General features: G+C 34.0%; 1 pseudogene; it reads right to left on the bottom strand.

The window, feature by feature from the left end:
* Positions 1 to 14,276: 14,276 nt before the first annotated feature.
* LOC149542295 (uncharacterized) lies at positions 14,277 to 14,832 on the bottom strand (annotated as a pseudogene).
* Between the last annotated feature and the right edge of the window lie 6,176 nt (positions 14,833 to 21,008).

The following is a 21,008-nucleotide window of genomic DNA, read 5'->3' as shown; positions in this document are numbered from 1 at the left end:
GTATTGATTATTTGATGAATCAATAGAAGTGTTTTTCTCTTCTTTGTCCTTTGGTTGTTGTTCTTTGTGTTGTTTTTTTATTATGTTAACTTTTGTACAATGGTTTGGATAGCTAGGTGTGCCTTTGGACCTTGTTATTTCATCCCTCCCTGGGTTAGGTGGTATAAGAGCTTGAGGTTTTTCCTTGTAGTGATTGGATTATGTAGAATGCTATTTTGGGTTTGGTTGTAGGGTTACAGATCTATGGATTTGACCTATAACTTGTAGAGTGTTACGATCTTGCATGAACCTAATTCATAAAGATGGTTCATGGAAGAGGAAATGTTGATAATGCTATATTGGATACATTGAGACAAATTGCAGCTAGATTAGATGCTATCGAGATATCCCAGAGGAGAGGAACACATCTCAATCATGTAAGTGATGATGAAGCTGTGGCACCAAACACTAATCTAGGACCTGAAGAAGACCAAGATGAAGCAAGGTTCATGAGAGTGTTGTCTAGGGAAATTTCAAAGCTTGCAGTAGAAGTTGCTCCTTTTGATGGAAAATTGGACAACAATCTTATGCTGGATTGGATCTTTGAAATGGAGAAATTCTTTGAGTATGAAAAAACTCTTGATAATAGGAAGGTGAGTATTGTCATTACTAGGTTGAAAGGACACACCTCACTATGGTGGGAGCATTTGTAAAATGATAGACCAAGGAGAGGAAAGAAGAAGATTAGAACTTGGGTGAAGATGGTAAACAAAGAGAAGAACAAATTCCTTCTTGCTCATTACCAACTTAGCTGGTTGAGAAAGATGCAAAATTTGAGGCAAAGAGACATGAGTGTGAAAGAGTATACTGAGAAATTCTATAGGTTTGACACTAGATCTAGACATGTGGATGATGATGTTGAGAAAATTTCAAGGTACATAAATGGATTGAGATCTAGAATTCAATATGAAATAAGTTTTGTGCAATTGGAAAGTGTTGAAGAAGCATACCAATGTGCCTTGAAAGCTAAGAAGATATTAACAAAGAATCATGAACAAAGACAAAGAGTAGAGGTCATAGATTCGAGAGAGCCAGAGGTAGATTTTATGGAGAAGATGGAAGATCTAAAAATTCCATGCAAGATAAGGGAAAATGCGAATGGAAAAGTGATGACAAAAACATGACTAAATGTAGAGGAGGTCATTATATGGATTTGATTCTTGGAGCTAGTTTTCCAAACAATGCACCATATAGATTTACACCTACAGAGAATGAAGAACTTAATAGAAATGTGCATGAGTTGTTGCAAAAAGGTTTGATTAGAGAGAGTTTGAGTCCTATGTCGAGGATGGATGATATAATGGATTGTTTAAGTAGAGAAAAGTATTTTACCAAGATTGATTTGAAAATTGGCTATTACCATATCAAAATTAGAGAAGATGATGAATGGAAGACTGATTTCAAGACAAAATGATGGTTTATATGAATTTTTGGTTATGCCTTTTGGTTTCACTAATGCACCTTGTACTTTCATAAGGTTGATGAATGAAGTTCTAAAAAGATTCTTGGGTAAGTTTGTGATTATTATTTTAGATGATATTCTGATATTCAGTAAGACTAGGGAAGAATATCTTGAGCATGTTAGACAAGTATTGGAGAGGTTGAAAGAGGAGAAGTTGTTGATTAATCCCAAAAAGTGTTCTTTTATGCAAGAAGAGATTGTATATTTGGGATTTTTGATTTCAACTGATGGTTTGAAGATTGATCCTGAGAAGGTAAAAGTAATTTTGGAATGGCCTACACCTAAAAATTTTGGTGAGGTAAGATCATTTCATGGTTTGGCTATTTTTAAAAAAAAGCGTATAAAGAATTTCAGTGTTATTTGTAATGCTATGATTGAGACAATGAGAAGAGATAAAAGGGAATTCAAATGGACACATGGAGCTAATAAAAGTTTTGAAACTTAGAAAAAAGGTTGTTGAATTACCTATATTGGCTTTGCCTAGTTTCAATAAGGTGTTTCAAGATGAGTGTGATGCAAGTGGTAGTGCGATAGGAGCTATATTAAGTCAAGAAGGTAAACTTGTTACTTTATCTAGTGAAAAGTTGAATCTGCTAAAAGGAAGTATTTTGTGTATGATCAAGAGTTTTATGCTATTGTTGAAGCCTTGAATAAGTGGAGACATTATATAATCCCTAAGGATTTTGTGTTGTATATTGATCATAAAGCCTTACAATACTTGGGAAGTCAACATAAATTGAATTAGAGACATATGAAGTGGGTAGAGTATTTGCAGAGTTTTACATTTGTCATTAAGCATAAGAGTGGAGTTACTAATAGAGTTGTTGATGCAGTGAGTAGAAGATGTTCTTTGTTGACCAAAATGAAGGTTGAAGTTCTTGGTTTCGATGAAATAAAAGACTTGTATGATGCTAATTATAAATTTTTTGAGGCATGGAGTGAGTGCAGAGCACCAAATCTAACAAATCATAGAAGTAAGTATGATGAATATTTCATTCAAGAAGGAATGTTGTTTAAAGAAATTTAGTTGTGTTTCCCTAGGAGTTCTATGAGTTTGAATTTGATTAAGAAAAAGCATAGTGATGGATTGGCTGGACATTTTGGAATTTACAAGACATTGAGTTTCCTAATGGAGAAGTATTATTGGCCACAAATGTATAAGGATGTTCAAAAATTTGTGAAGAGTTGTGGATTTTGTGAAGTTGCAAAAGGAGTAAGTCAAGATATTGGTTTGTATACACCTATTGTTATTCTTGAGAAACCTTGGAATGACATCAATATGGATTTGTTCTTGGATTGCCTAAAATAGTGAAGGGGTATGATTCTATATTTGTTGTTGTGGATAGATTTTCTAAAATGGCTCATTTCATACCTTGTAAGAAGACACAAGATGCAGAGCATGTTGCTAAAATTTTCTTCAAATAAATTGTGAGATTGCATGGATTACCAAGAAGTATTATTTTTGACAGAGATGGTAAGTTTATTGGTTATTTTTGGAAGATTTTATGGAAGAATATGGTTATTGAGTTGAATTTTAGTTCTACGTTTCATCCATAGGTAGATGGACAAACCGAGTTTGTGACTAGAAGCTTGGGTAATTTTCTAAAATATTTAGTGGGAGATAAGAAAAGCAATTGTGAAATAGTGTTAGCACAAGTTGAGTTTGCATATAATAATTCTGTGAATAGGAGTATAGGAAAAACACTTTTTGAGATTGTTACAAGAATGGAGCCTAGATGAGTATCAAATTTGAGGGATGTTGCTAGTGAAGAGAAGATATGTGTTGTAGGAGAAGAATTTTCTGATTTTATGGAATCTTTTCATAAGGAAGTGAAGTTGAGGTTGGAACAAAGTAATCAAAAGTATAAGGAGGATGTTGATCAGTCTAGAAGACATCATGATTTTCAAGTTGGTGATGAGGTGATGGTGCATCTGAAGAAGGGAAGATTTCCTATCGAAATATATAGTAAGGTGAAGATGAAATTTTTTTGACCTTGTAAAATCTTGAAGAAATTTGATAGTGGTAATGCCTATGAAGTTGAGTTACTTGATGACATGGATATATCTCCTATATTCAATGTTACTAATTTATATAAGTATCATTAGTTAGATGATGAAGTTGTTGTATTAGATGATTACCCTAAGAAAAAGATTTAAGAAGTTAAATAGATATCGGATGAGAGAGTTGGCAAGAACACAAGACGAATAGATTACTATGAATATTTGGTGAAGTGGAAGAACAAACCTATTGAATATGCTTCATGGATTTCTCAATTTGAGTTAGATTCAGCTCATGTTGTGACATCTCAATGATTAAGGAGAATCATTTCTTCCAGCCCTAGTTGTCTGATACAAGAGCATCCTAGGTTTCCTTGTAATATTGCACTTTTTGTTCATTCTACCAATTTTTGTCGAGTTCCAATTACTATTGAGTGCCATTTTCTATCAAGTTCTAGTTATTACTGAGTTCCAGTCTCTAGTTGCTACCAAGTTCCAATTACTGTTGAGTGCTAGTTACTAATGAGTTCTAGTTACTATCGAGTTTTCAATTACTACCAAGTTTCAGTTACTACTGAGTTATCCAATGTATGTTGAGTTATCTAGCGTGTACCCAGCTATCCAGTATTGGTTAAGTGTCCCTCCATCAAGACCGAGTTGTCTATGTTTTGGGTTCTAAGTTTGAGCCAAATTTCATATTTAATTTGGATTATTCTAGAATCTTCTGTAAGTTGTTTTGGAAATTGTAAATAGAGTACTTAGGCTTAGGCTAAAGGGGAGAGTTAGATGAGGGACTTAGAAAAGTCCAAAAGGGAATGCGCATGTGTCTAGAAGTGTGAATTCAAAGTTGGATCGTGAATTTTGAAGTTGTATTTTTTCTATTTGGCCATAACCTAGAAAGCCTTACAACTTGGCATGTATGTTGATTATTTGATGAAACAATGGAAGTGTTTTTCTCTTCTTCCTCCTTTCGTTGTTGTTCTTTCTATTGTGTTTCCACTATGTTAACTCTTGCATGGTGGTTTAGATAGTTGGGTGTGCCTTTGGCCCTAGTTATTTCATCCCTCCCTATGTCAATAGGAAGTGAAAACTATAGCACAAAGGGGTAGGCCAATACTCATTCTTATTATTTGATCCCCTACTCTCTTTGAGATCTCATAGCAAACCATCATCCACCCCTAGAACTTATCATGAAAATTTTGTGAAAGAAAGTGGTGTATCTTTAGATTCCATAGGAGAAACTAGTGAACAAATACAAACTATTGACATCTCCCCTCACTTATATGGAAAAGAATTTGATTTAATGAAAAACATGGGATATATAGGTGATGGTCCTTTGGTGAAATGGAAAGGAATCATCAAAGTGCTAGCAACATATTTTAGGTCTAATAGATCAAAAATAGGGGTAGGGTATAGTGAACAAGACAATGCATAGACCACTTCCAAGTCCTATTCCTAACATAGTGATTCCTCCTCTTCCACCTTGCTATGGGTACCCAAAGAAAATGACGCCAACAACCAAATAGTAGCTGACAATAGGAATTTAAATCTATCCATTCCAAATCTACATTCTACAAGGGAACCATTAATGGAAAACTCTAATAATGAAGATGATGACAATTCCACCAAATGGTAATTAGAATCATTATTCGAAGAGTTAATTCATGACAAACAATGTGATTTTGTTCACATTCCTGCATCAAATAGTTTCATTGCACAAGGATCAACGTCTTGTCCAAAATTTACTTTTGCAAGAGATATCACACATCAAAACAACTTAGAGGTTGATGTAGAATAGAAAAATCATATTATATGAGGAGGACAAACCTATTGATAGTTTTTAAATTCAAACTTTATTGCCTAGCTTCTTTCCAACAAATATTGAAGATGAATACTATGAGCCATTCATGAGCTCTACTTTTCTTGATACTTTAGAGGAAGCACATTTTGTAGACCTAACTAATATGATGTATGAACCATCCAATGAGGTCATGTCCTTAAACCTTGCTGAACCCTATCTAGTTTACACACCCCTCTCCTTAATCCATTTTGAGCTCATCAGTTGGGATACAACTGACCCTTGCCATATTCCTAATTTTGACACTGACCATGAAATTTTCATCTACCTTAATTTAGTTGAACCATCTCATTCACAAAAAATAAGAATGCACATAGATGGGTCTGATATCAATCCTCTCAGTCATACCAAAATTGGTCGAGCACATCAAAGCATTAATAATCACCATCAGGTTGAAGTGTTTTGTAATTCTTTTGAAGATTTCTAACATGCATTTTCTTATTCTTATAGTACATTTTCTTATTCTTATAGTGAGTTTTCTTATTTTTATAGTGCCTTTTCTTATTCTTATAGCTTATTTACAACTTTCTATGATGTATATGTTGTTTTGTGTCATACATCTGATCTAGGCTATTAACCATCACATCTAACATTTAGATACAACTAACCCTTTCCATATTCCCAATTTTGACACTAACCATGATGTTTTCATCTACCTTAATGTGATTTAACCATCTCATTCACAAAAAATAAGAATGCACAAAGATGGGTCTACTATCAATCATCTCAGTCATACTAGAATTGGCCAAGCACATCAAAGCATTAATAACCACCATTAGGTTGAAGTATTTTTTAATTCTTTTAAAGATTTCTAACATGAATTTTCTTATTCTTATAGTGCATTTCCTTATTCTTATAGTGCCTTTTCTTATTCTTATAGCTCATTTACAACTTTCTATGATCTATATATTGTTTTGTGTCATACATCTGACCTGAGCTATTAACCATCACATCTAACATCTAGATACAACTAACCCTTTCCATATTCCCAATTTTGAAACTAACCATGATTTTTGCATCTACCTTAATTCAATTGAACCATCTCATTCATAGAAAATAAGAATGCACATAGATGGGTCTGATATTAATCATCTCAGTTATACTAGAATTGGTTAAGCACATCAAAGCATTAATAACCACCATTAGGTTGAAGTGTTTTGTAATGCTTTTGAAGATTACTGACATAAATTTTCTTATTTTGATAGTGCATTTTCTTATTCTTATAGTTCCTTTATTATTCTTATAGCTCATTTACAACTTTCAATGATTTATATGTTGTTTTGTGTCATACATCTAATATGGGCTATTGACCGTCACATCGAACATCTAGATCTAAGTTCTAATTGTTTGTAGACATCTTCTAAACTAATGAGAACACCTAGGTCATTGAAAAAGCATGAAAAGAATGAAGACCCTTAGAAATGTTCCTAGCCTTTTGCTAGCATCAAATGAGGTAAGTAAACCTCATCCCTTTTTCAATTCAAAGTGCGACACTTCTAAGTTTGAAACCTAGTTTAATAGAAATGTTTGATCTTGTTTAGCTAAACAAGAGTAGGCCCATGCTCTCAAATATTTTGAGTTGATCAAAATGCCAAACCTTCTATAAATATTAGTTACAATCAAATGAGGAAAGAAATTACATAGAGATTAACTAGGAGCCCCTTGTTTTCTATAGTTAAAGAGCTTGTAATTGAATGACTATGTTTGTTGTGTTTGGGAGGTCAAGATAGTAGGCATATTCTCTCACACTTCTAGAGTGATCAAATTCTCAAACCTATTTATGATTTCCATTTTTCCTACTATCTACTAGGTAAGTTTATTCAACCATAGAAAGGCTACCTCCCAAGATTTTCCTTAGTAGGACCAGTGATAGGAAACACATTCTAATCTTTCATTCTCAATCAAATGCAAGCAAGCCATGTTCAAAATATATCCTTCCTCTAGTAGTCCTATAAGATATTGTGCCAAACCTCATTAGCATTTGTGGGAAGCTCTCTATTACAAGAGACGTAAATTCAAACATTATTGGTTAAACACTAAAATCAACCAATCACTAGCTCTAGACAACCTTGTTAGGAAGCTCTTTTCTTCCTTTTTCTAGGTATTTCATTGCAATTTCTACTAATACTATACTTGGATATGTTTTAAAACTTAATAATAAACTTCAATTTGAATCACAATGCTTCCAAAAAGACATAATTGTTGGAAATATAAGAGGAGTAACTAAGAGGGGAGTGGTGAATTAGTTGTTACAAAAATAAATCCCACCTTAGACGTTAGTAAAAAATAAACTTTGCAAACTAAACTTTTTTGATGCTTGGTAAATACATAGAAAAATGCTATAACTCGATAAATACTAAAATAGATAGCTAAATACTTAACATAAAAATCTCAAGATGTTATCTTTGATTATTATTGCTTTAACATAGTTGCAAACACATAAGAAAAATAGCATGAAAACATTTGGCACCAAGATTTAACATGGAAACCCAATTTAGGAAAAACCACCAATTGCAACTAGTTATGGATATTCACTCTTCTGAAGTGAGCCTTGTTAGGAGCCAACTTTGTTAAGGGTTACAAAACACACTATTAGATGTGACCCTATTAGAGAATATAATTACCCTATTAGGAGTGGCCTTGTTAGAGGTCTTTGGATAATTCAATAGAAATGTCACTTTGTTAAAGGATTTACAAATAGTTGTTAAGCTAACTCTATCAAGAGATTTAGATCACTACTACAATGCTTAGAGAGTAACAATGAGATGACTTGATTTCAGTTGCAACTGAATTATTGATTACACATCTCAAATCTAGCTTATACTTGATCCTTCTTGATCAAATATATATTTTCAACTCCATAAGGATATTCTTCTTATCCTTTTGATTTGCTTCCTCTTTGCATTATTAAATCATTAATTGTCTTTCATGTATTCACACTTTTTAAATCAAAACTTGACATTATATTTATATCTTTCATATTGTCAAGTTAGATAGAATATAACTTAGAATAATTAATATTAATCTCCTTAGTTGGTTAGAACTAATAGACAATTTATTTGAACTTAATATGCCAAAACAAGAAAATCCTTCATTAGCTAACCTTGCTTAGTAGACACTAACTCATAAATGAATTTCTTATGTTAACCAAGTGAACTCGGTCAACATTGCATACTCACAAAGTTCCTTTGGTAACTGAGTGAGCTCGGCTGACACTAGTTGCTTGGCTAATGCTCAACTTCTGCAAACTTTCCATTGGCATCTGAGTGAACTCAGTAGATACTATCTTCTAAACTAGGCAAACTCTAGAATGCTCGATAGACAAAGAAAACTATCTTTAATACCTGAGTGATCTTGGCATACACTAGCTAGTAATGGTATAAAATTTTGTGTAACATCAAGGAAAATACACAAAAAATCAATTATTTCAGCAGTAATTAAAAACTGATGTGAAACCAAGCTCAAAACAAGAACACTGCTAAAGACCCTAAAATAGTGCATTTACTTTGTAACACTGCACACTTGACCTATTTTGTGATGAATTTGACCTCTATTATAGTGGATCTGAACATTTAAATAGTGCATTTTCTCTCCATAAAAACCCATTTGATCGACAAAATAGCATATTTGGACATTTAAATAGGACATATGCTTTGTAGAATAGTGCCTAGTGAACTATGAAATGGTGCATATACTCATTGAAATAGCACAAAAATCCTAAAATAGAGGTTATCTACATATGCGACACTTGCACACAAAAAATAGATTTTGATACCCTTTTTTCTCATTGATATTTCCCAAAACTAAGAAATTCTAAAAGTGACCGTAACCATTCTTGAAACAAGACATTGCAAGTTCAACCCAAAAATTCTTAATCCAATAGTTATTGTTGCTTCACCTTGTATATCAAGCCAGAAATGACCAGAGACACACATTTTTTCCCTACCTAACTTCAAAAAAGTGAGCTCAACATCATCAATAGTACTAAACACTTTTTCAAACCTGTCTTGTTATTCCAAATGAGCCATAGTCTACAAAAACCCTCATATTGTGAAAATGCATAAGAGTTAGAGGAATCCTATCCACATCTCATGCCACTGCATAAAAACAGTGTAGCCATGAAACCCAAATGATCACCTATATGGGTGAATGCTAGAATAACCAAGAAAAACAATAAATACACATGATCTCTAGATCTTATTGAGCTTGTCACACCAGTGGATTTTTCATCAAATACAGTTACCCAAGTGTCACCCTTGTTTAACTAGAACACAAATCTGTTTTTCAAAATGGGTTCATTCAACATGTGGGATGATAAAAGCACTAAAATCAAAATTAAATATTTTTAGAAAAACCCTAAGCTCATTGATATCATGGATAAAATACTTGAAAAACACAAAGAATGTTATTTGTTAGCATTAGCACAATGGGATGCTAACCTAGCATCTAATCTTGGCATTTCAAATCTTAAATGTGATGAAGAAGAATCACCATTAGACTTTGTTACACAAAAAATACAAGACTTACAATTAGAAATGTAAAGGATGAAAAGAGGGAAAATCCAACACACAAACTTTAGCCTTGAGAAGATGTATCCTCTACCATTTGACAAGAGCATCATCTTTATGCCTTTCTCATAGAATATGCAACTACCAAAATATGATAAGTATTTTGGTACATCCAATCTTTAGGATCACCTTAGACAATTATATACTCTGAGTATGGAATTTTTCCACAACACAACTTACCTAATGTAGCTATTTCCTAGAAGCCTAGGAGGACAAGCCATGGAGTTATTTTCAAAACTCCCCTCCAACATCAAATTGTTTGATCAACTAGATTCTATATTTATCACAAAGTACTCATATAACATTGAAAGGGATACCACCATGATCGACCTATGTAACACCAAACAACTACCGGGAGAATCTTTCAAAATTTTCCTACAAAGATAGAGGCATACCCTTTCCAAATATCATTGGAATATCGTGGATAAAGAAAAAATGGACATATTCATTAATAGCCTCTCCAAAATAATGAATTACTCACTACAAATAAAAGGTCCTAAGGACTTTAAAACTACATTAGAAAATATATAGAAAGTAGAAGAGCCCATAATAAAAAATGATATCATAAAGCTATCAAAATATTTTAATGGTTTGTAAAACAAATCCTCATAGACTTACAATACATCAGATCGGTCCATTGATAAACAAAGGTCACGATGGAGAAATAACAATAAAAATATAGTCAATTATTGGGTGGTTGAAGCTAACTATGTTAAACCATAAACTCAACCCCATCCAAACTTGTAGTATCCTATCATCAATAACATCAATGTGAACACTAGAAAAAACCTACCAAAACAAGATGATGTTTGTACATTTTATCGATGCAAACTGAATACTCCTTTAACATCCAATCATAAGTAGCCTATAATAAAGCTCTTTCCCCAAAATTATACCAATCTTTGGATATACCTAAAGGATATACACCTATTGGGGTGTCTTGTGAGAGTGCATTGGAAACACTCTTAGCCAATGAACTCATTGTACTCCCTAAGGCCAAGCCCTATGAACCCCAAGTTAAACCAAAGTTGTGGAGTGACAAGAAAATTTGTGCCTACCACCAAAATAGGGGGCACATAACCAAAAATTGTGACTCCCTTAAAAGAGCTATACAAAAATTGATCTATGATGAAACTGTTGGTGTTTGAAAATGGTGGAGGGTTTTCAATTATCCCCATGAGAATATGACATATCTAGGGGCAGCTAACTCCCATTTTCAACATATCATTTCAGACATAGGGCCAACTATAAGGCATGACCCTTGTTCTACTTCAGGCTCTACTAGACCTCGGTAGGTAAACCTAAGATTTAATTGATACCGTACCAGTGCAAAAACATATCCTTGAATCTATTGAACAGATACAAACCCTTATTTCTCCTAGTAACTCATGAAATGACACAAATTTGCAGTAGCTAAATGCAAATCTAAAAAATTCACAAGCTAAGTGAGGGCATTCTATTTAGGTCCTTCAACATGAAAGGTGAAAAGAATGTTTGATTAATAATGTTGATTTCAGCAAAACCTCAAATATGCAACAATAAGACTTAACGATCCTGCAGCTGATCAATGCCTTAACCATTGGGCAATTCCATGAATCAAATTCATACATATGGATATCTAATACTTGTTTGTATATTCAGACATTTGAACTATCTATTTAACTTGTAAATAGACATCAATGCTAAAATTAAATCCCATTCTTACATGATATCTGCATCAGTAAACTTACAACCCTATTGATTCCCTAAAGCATTTACACAACCTCTTGGGTCATAAGCAACAATCAATAACATACAGCCTTAAGGGACTACAATTACAACCTAAGTTCTATGTCAAAGATTGTGAAACATTGAAAATTAGCTGATAAAGGAGACATGATTCAATTGAAACTCGGTCATCTACTGCTCTTTGTATTATTTCCTTGAAATTATACAATCATATGCATGAAATGAAAGACATGAAAAACCTAACAGATCTGAACTATCTATATTTATCTTTCCTATTGATGTTCATTCAAGAAGAATTTTCTAAAGAATGGAGGTGGAATCACAGTTTTGGATCCAAAGAAGCGGTCTCACAGAATGAATGTAAATTTCCTACCAACAATGGTTTCTTAGTAACAAAAAATTGGAACCTGTACAATGAGAAAGAATGAGAGATATATAGGAAGAAAGAATTTTTGAATCTGCTCTACAACTGACAAGTGTCCACTCAGAATTCCCTCTCTTTACCATGAAAAGACTCTCTCTAATCTCTCTCCTCAACTAAAAATCAAATCTCATTATTCTGGCTCTTCCATGCATAAAGAATCTCAGATATTTGATGAAAAGAATAACTGATTTTATGCCTAATTTTAATTCACAACAACAACAAAAATTAGTTAAAATATGAATTCTAGAAGCATACAAACTTTTCCAGAATTCATTTTAGTATCAACAGACTCTAATACATGTTCCCCAACTAATTTTGTAGATTTATGATGAATTCTGGACCTTTTATTGAGAATGCCCCAAAATTTGTAAATTTGCTTATAATCTGAACTAGTGAAGACCTGTGCAAAATCTAACCCCAAATTTAGAAAATTCGTTTCCTCCCAGTTCCAACGGTATATTGCACTGCCCATTTCTGATAAAAAATGCCCCTGTTAGAGAAATTTGAAAAACAAGCCCCTAGATTGAGAATAGAACATTAAAATGAAATTTTTTTAAAATTATATAGTTTGCACTATATAAACTTTTTAAATTTATTCAAATTCATCACTTGAACAAATCATGCATTGAAAACTTCTAGATTTTATTTTATATTTATCTCCATTTTTGCCCTCGCTATTTGTCAAAACCTGATTAGCTACAACAACAATTCTGAAATATGTTGAATTAATTAATATTTATTAATTAATTTTATAAATCCCTCTTCCGTAGCACTGAAGGCTTTTGGACTTGGCTTTACATTCATACGCCTATGAGAATATTAATATTCTATTAATATCCATCTCTCTCCCATAGCATCGCAAGCACTTGCAATTTCATTTATGCACATACGGGCTTTAAATGCCTTTATGTCTTCACAACCAATCACATAAATCTGGAGCCCTTAACATCTTCATTTACACTCATCTGGGCTTTATGCTTTCACAGTCTAGCCCTTTCCCGTAGCCTCGTGACCCCTTCAATTTTCATTTACGTGCACACATTGAAAGCTACCTTTTACGTTCTCACAACTTTGGCATAACACTGGAAAGCTTCAAAATTTGTTTCATGCTATTATGTTCACCTCTTTAGCATATCATCGGAAGCTTCCAATTTTTGACCTCTTTAGCATATCATCGGAAGCTTCCAATTTTTGATTTACGATCATACACATAAGCATAAGACCAGAGAGCTTTGAAACTTAACTTATGCTTGTACACATGGCTCAGTCTTCTGCACTTAGCATCAAAATTTATTTAGTTAGACCCTGTGGGCCCCTCTTTATAGCTCGCATGCCTTTCAAAAGGCAGTGACTTCTTTACGTCAAGCATATTGAGTGCAATATTAGTTAAAGATCTGAAGTTTCTCAATCACAAGGCATGTGGGATAAATGCCTTTTGGGACAGTCTTCCCTTTGTTCATCCCTGTGCCCCCTTTTTTTTTTACTATTACTAGCATGGAGTGATTGCTTGGCACTGAACTACACTCTTGCTGAACTCTCTCACTTCTAGTCGTATGCCTACTCTCCTATTTGGTGTCTATTATTCATGGCGTGAGTTGTGAGACTTTCTTTTCAAGACGTGAGGCTTCTCCCTTTCTAATTGGTGCCTTCCTTCTATTTTAATGCGTCTCCTTTGCCTTTCTCTGCCATAGGGCGCTTTCAAAACCCGTTGCCTCTTACTACATGATGGGTTGTCTTTCAATGTACAATGCATGGTTGATGAGTGGGTTTTTTGGCACTAATACTGCCTTTAATCAGCGGCTTACTTTTCTCACTATGAGTTGATGCCACAGTGGTCTTCCTCCTCCATGTGGACTTTGCAATTCAACAAGCTCCATTGACTTATCACTAGCGTGCATCTGATCTTTGGCATTTTGTTTTTTGAACCTACAGTTTCTTTTATTCTTTGTCTTCATGCTGCTACTCTAGCAGCCATCCCTTGTTTCTTTAATGTCGATTTCAATTCTTTCTTTGACCTCGTTGTTCCTTCCATCATTGATGTGTTTGGGGTGATCTTTTGTTATGGCGACTTCTCCTATACATGTTTTTCGTTGTTTTCCTTTTCACACCAGCATTTTCCTCTTCATGGTGGGCATCTTTCTTTAACTAGATGCTCTGTTATATGTGGAGACATGACGGGAAGGGTGATTCTAGTGCAATTCAAAATAGTAATGATAAAGGTGATTTTAGTAAGGAGAAATGATGTCTTTCCTTATGTTCGTCCAGCCCTAGTCTCCTGAGGTGTCACCATAATATATCTTCTAGAATTTCATCTCCAGAGAGTTGCATAATGCCAACTGCAACAAAAGTCAATCCAAGAAGTTGTGAATTGTGCTTGTCTTCAACAAATTTGGTTCGAAACTCTTTCTTGCAATGTACTCTTTAAAACATATGATTTGACCTTGGTTGTGCTTTTTTGACTACTACAAGCAAGATTGTCTTTTAAAGATTGACAACACTATATTTTCTTCATTTTTTAGCCAAAGATGCTTGCAAACTTCTTTTGAGCCTCCTAAATTACTAAAGTTGGAAGATTCCTTTTACAATAGTTCTTAATGACAATTTGTATTAGCTCTTCCTGTCTTATAGGAAACACCAGGGTGTTGATGATTTTGAAAAGCATGAATCTCATTATTTCATAAACAAGTTTGTCCCTTTCTTCTACGAAAACATTGGCTTGTGAGCTAACACCAGGATCTGCATCTCCTCTGGTCATTGTTTATGCATTGCTTGTAATGACACAAGAACAACATCTCAAAGTTTCTCTAAACTTGACACTTGCAATACAAATTGAAACACCTCTTTATTCCTTTTTCGGAATGTAACAATGTTGATAAGAAGACAGTGCACTCCAAGTTTCATATCTGACACTTCCTCAACTCATGTTCTAGAGAAGTTTAGTCAGGTCCCGAAGTGGGTCCGGCTAAAAAAAAAATTCATTTCTGAACAACTGGGCTAGAAAATTGATCAACTGAACATCTCATACTGATTCAAAACAATTTGACCACTAAATCAGCATTTGAAACTCTAATTCACCCTTTTCTAAAACTTGTCAATTTCATACGAAGAGGTCTATTGACTGGCCTAAAAAACTAACCAAATCACCTGACAGAGCTCTAAAAATTGGGACATTGATTCTTTGTTCCACACACTTCTACCTCATCAAATCTCATCTCATGATGAATTCAGGGTCAAAAGATATTGACCATCAAATTCGCCCCTTCAGAATTACCTGCACCAAAACATGTCAGAATACCATAAACTAGGTTTGGATTTGGCTCGAAAAACTAGGCAAATGAGCACATGGGGAAACAAAAACTAGGACACTTGTTCTCTGTCATGAGGACATTATGAATATAAGATTCAGGCTCATTGCGAATAACAAGGCACAAATGGCAATCAGTTAAAGTGGGCTACTTGGATTTGTAGACAAGAAGAATTGACAAGATAACAATTTTTACAAATGGAATGACCCTGGAAAAGTGTACAAACAGATTCTTCAAGATTTGAAAACTAGCACACTTATAGTATTTTCCATATAGAACACAGGGAAACAAACCATTCAATCTCATCTATCATGGATTAGGAGATATGATGTCATGAACAGGGGTTTCGACGAATCTGCAAATGTTGACACTAGTAAAAGATAGAAATTGCATTTGGAATTGCGTTTGAAAACTGATCAAATGGATTCATCAAGACTTGAAAATTGAAACGTAACAAGTCTCTGACATCTAAAATGCAATGCAAAAGGAAATTTATCATTTTGGTGAACTGGTCAAAAGTTATAGCAGGTCAAACAAGGCTTCCTAGAAATGTGTGCAATTTGCAAAAGTATGAAAATAGTAACTAACCAACTTTGAGGGACTCAAAACCTAGTCAGAAGGACTCAAAATGACTCAAAATATGAAACATAAGTTCTCGGATATGGGAACTAAACAATCCTAAAGTGGCGAGTCACAAAACATTTCTGGGTGTGAGATATTAGATTGCAAACATGCCATCCTGTCACTGTTTGACACAGATGAAAATGCAAATTAGACATTTACTCAAAATGGAACTTCACAGAAAGGCTCAGAATGTCAGTTTATCATCATGGAATGCTTAGACAGGCTGAATGTAGGGTGTTAGAAACATTGAACACCATGTAGGCCTCATACTGACAGCCAGGTATAATCTCATCAAAAGGGCATTTATAGGGCTTGATTTCTCAAAATTTGAAATGGGACTAAAAATGAAGCATGCAATTTCACGCCCCAACAAAAACTATTGAAGTGAATAATCTCCACAACAATGAAGACCATACAACTTTCAAAAACCCTTTCATAAGCTATGAGAAGGATGAATCCTCTAGAACAAACTAGAACACACCTTCTTATGACAAGGTTAACTATGCTCACCATTATGATAATAACATCAGCATGATCTTTAGATTTGATGACATTGTAAATTTCATCATAATCAATGATAAAAATTTAAAAACAATCATCAATTACTATTACTTGAGGTCAAGCCATTAAAGTCATCATATCAGGCCTTGTGATGGGTTTCAATTATGCAACTACAAGTTCCACCTTACCCAAATATAGCTTGGTCAACTAGTTACTCAAGATTCCCGTCCATATCTCTATTTTTCAATTATTTCCAATTTCCCTTGACCATAAAGAGATTCTTACCAAAGACTTATTTCCAAATGACCTTTGTTAGTAGACTTCAAAATATGGTAAGTAAACTAGTTGTCCGTCATTGCATATCCTTTTCAGGCTCAAGTCTTTATCCATATAAATAGAGTCAAGAGAGCCTTCAGACCTAAACATTTGCACATTGAATTTGGTAAAAGCCCTAGGATATAAAAAGTAAGTTGTTGATCCAAAGAAGAAAATCACCATTAAGGCTTATGATGATGAGGAGAGATCCTCCAAGGGCATGGTTATTCTACCAATCAGGGTAGATCAAGTTGTAAAAGAAACTATTTGTCAAGTATTGGACTTAAAATTTACTTACAATATCCTATAAGGAGGGTCATGGATCCATGACATGCAAGCTATTTCATCAACTTACCATCAATGTCTCAAATTTTTGTACATGGTTTAAGAGGTGACCATACCTAGGGATCAAAACCTTGCCCAATATGGCAATTCCCTTGTTCCTCATAATAGGGAAGAAATTGACACCTCGACGGATGACATTAGTCAGTCCACATCAATAGATACTTCATGTTCCACCAATTGAGAGAATGATCACTTATCTACATCAACTAAGGGTAAAGAAAAAGTTGGTTGTTCAAATTCTATTATTCCTTCACCATCATCATCAAGAAACTCTAAACAGTTACATTATGAGGAAATGTATAGGTTGATGAAGGAGTTTAATAGGAAGTATAAACTATAGTGCAAAGGGGTAGGCAAATATTTAGTCTCATTATTTGATCCCCCACTCTCTCCGAGATCTCATGAAAAACCATCATCCACCACTAGATCATATCATACACATTTTGTCAAGGAAAGTGGTGTATCTTTAAATTCCACAGGAGAAACTAGTGAACACATATAAAATATTGACATCTCCTCTCACTTATATGGAAAAGGATTTGATTTAATGAAAAATATGGGATATACAAGCCATGACCCTTTGGGGAAAGGGAAAAGAATCATTAAAATCTTAGCAGCACAATTTAGGTCTAACATGTCAAAAATAGGGGTAGGGTATAGTGAGTAAGATAATACATAGACCACTTATAGGTCCTATTCTAAACACAATGATCCCTTGTCTTCCATCTTGGTATGGGTAGCGAAAGAAAAAGATGTCGGCAACAAAACAATAACTAACAACAAGAATGTAAATCTATCCATCCCGTATCTACATCCTACAAGGCAACTATTCATGGAAAAATCTAATAACAAAGACGATGATGATTCCAAAAAGTGGGAAATAAAATCATTATTCAAAGAGTCCAATCATGACAAATAATGTCTGATTTTAGTTGTATTCATGCATCCAATACTTTCATTGCACAAGGATCAACCTCTCATCCATACTTTACTTCACCAAGAGACAACACACATCAAAAAAACTTAGAAACTATTACAAAACAAGCACATCACATCACATCATATGAGGAGGATGAAACTATTGAAGAGTTTCACTTTCAAAATTTATTTCTTGACTTCTTTCTAGTAGAAGTTGAAGATAAAAACTATGAGCCACTCGTAAGCTCTACTTTTTCTAATACTTTAGAGGAAGCACACATCATAGACCTAACTGATACAACATATGAACCATCAAATGAGGTCATGTCCTTAAACCCTACCAAATTCTATCCATATTGCACACCCCTCTCCTTAATCCCTCCCAAGCTCATTAACTAGCATACAACCAACCCTAACCATATTCCCAATTTTGACACTGACAATGATGTTTTCAATTTCCTTAACACCATTGAACCATCTCACTAACAAAAATTAGGAATGTACATAGATGGGACTGATCTCAATCATCTCAATCATACATTAATGGGCCAAGCATATCAAACCATTAATAACCACCGTCAGGTTGCAGCGGATCTTAAGAATTTTTTTGAAATAAATAGAAATGACATATCCAATGGTGAAAACCCAATTGTGGTACCCATGAATGAGATGATTGATACTTTACCCAAAAATTTAGAGGCAAGATCATCTATCCTAATTGAACCTATAGAAAAAAACAACATTGAAATAGAGTATGAATTGAGGATAATCCATTTGGCATAGTCTTTAAACATAGAAGAAAGAAGTTCTTTCATTCTCTTCTTCAAAGAAAGAAAAATAAACTTTGCATGGTCTTACACAGACATGCTAGGGTTAGACCCAACTCTAATCCTTCATCACCTCAATATTTCTTTAGAGGCTTAGCCAGTTGAGCAAAAGCTAAGAAAAATGCATCCCCACATAGCCTTGCTAGTCAAAATAGAATTGGAGAAATTGCTCAACACCAACTTCATCTGACCCTTAGCTTATGTGTCGTGGATATCCAATATTGTGCCTATATCAAAAAAAGATTTTAGCATACAAATATGTACTAATTTCTGGGATGTAAAAAAAGAATTTCCTAAAGATGTTTTCCCCCTTCCTAACATCAATAGAATTGAAGACTTGATAGTAGACCATTCCATGCTTTCACTTGTTGACAGATTTTTAGGGTACAAACAAATTTGAATAGTACTAGAGGATCAAGAGAAAATAGCTTTTACCTATGCATGGGTCACATTTTGTTGGAATTTTATGCCTTTTAGTCTCAAGAATACAGTGGCCACCTATCAATGGGCCATGACCACTATCTTTCATTACACGATGCACATTTTTATTGAAGATTATGTTGATGATATCCTTGCCAAATCTCACCATCTCCCCATCTTAGTAAAGATATTTACCTGCCTAGAAGCATTGAAAGTTAGGATAACCCTAAAAAATGTGCTTTTGGCATAAAATCAGGCAAACTCCTAGGGTACATAGTTTCAGCCAAAGGGATTGAGGTTTATCCCAAAAAGGTACATGCTATAATCAACATGAAACCTCCAAAAAATTAAGTCAGTTGTGTTCTCTTCAAGGAAGACTTCAATCAATATGTCACTTCATCTCTTAGTTAGTAGAAAAGTGTGTGCCTTTCAACCACCTTCACAAATACATAGTTTTTAAATGGGATGATCAGTGTCATGTGGCCTTTGGTTTACTCAAAAACTACTTGATGAATCCACCTATGCTTGTACCTCTAGCATCGCACAAACCATTTTTACTATATATTTTCATAACAAATAAGTCAATTGGAGCCCTCTTGGCACAAGAAGACAACTAGGGCAAAGAAAGGGCCATTTATTACATCTATCACACCTTTATTGAAAAATATTTTCTATTCATTGTTTTTGCTTAAAAAAATCTATACCATTATCTTTTGAAACATAAGGTTAGATTCATCTCTAAGATTGATCCCCTCAAGTACCTTCTTAGCAAGACAACATTAACAGGCAGATTGGCCAAGTGAGTAATGATCCTAAGCAAGTTTGATATTGAGTATGTTGATATGAAAGCAATAAAAGGATACGCCATTACCAACCAATTGGAAGATATTCCTATAGAGAGTTTGAATCCTATCTTAGCTTATTTTCTAGATATACACATTCTTCAAATAAAGTTAGTCACTCGAAAGGTCTACTTTGATGGCTCTTATACACATCATGATTTTGGTGCTGGTATTTTGTTCATTACACCTCTGGGCATTACCATCCCAAGTCTTAAAAAGTATGTTTCCCCTACACAAACAACATGGTGGAATATGAAGCCTTAGTCTTAGGCCTTAAACCAACCTTGGAATGGAACTCAATAGTGCTAAAATTTTATCAAGATTCTCAGTTGATCATCAATCAAGTCATTGACAGTGTTGAAATATGATTGAAAAGATAATTGGAAAATAGATTGTTAAGAAGGATATTGTTGAAGAAGATTATGTCTTTCAATCATTGTTATGTCACTAATGTCAAACCTACTATTTTCTAGTAAGACAATTTCTTATATGATTTAAGTACTATCACTTAGTTGATTGATGAGAAGGATTTGATCAACAAGATGTAACAAAAGCATGTAGAGGAAAGGTTCAGTTATGATTATATAATGAAGTAAAAGGACCAGTTAAGATAGTGATGACATGGTGTATTGATGATCTAATTAAGGTTAAAAACTAGTTGGTTACACTTAGAAAGTTTAGAAGGATAAATTAAATAAAAAAATTCTACGAAGGTTGACCAAGTGGATAGTAGGTTCTGAGCAAAGTTAGTGCAAGCCAAGCAGAGAGTCATTTGGAGCAGAGTGAAAGAAAATTCTAGTTGATGATGAGAAAGACAATTGATGTTGAGTAAAT

The sequence above is a fragment of the Cupressus sempervirens genome, chromosome 8 (genome assembly GCF_028749045.1).
Source record: "Cupressus sempervirens isolate cs-2001-9-10 chromosome 8, ASM2874904v1, whole genome shotgun sequence".
NCBI classification, from domain to species: domain Eukaryota; kingdom Viridiplantae; phylum Streptophyta; class Pinopsida; order Cupressales; family Cupressaceae; genus Cupressus; species Cupressus sempervirens.
This window is presented reverse-complemented; position numbering and strand designations above follow the sequence as displayed.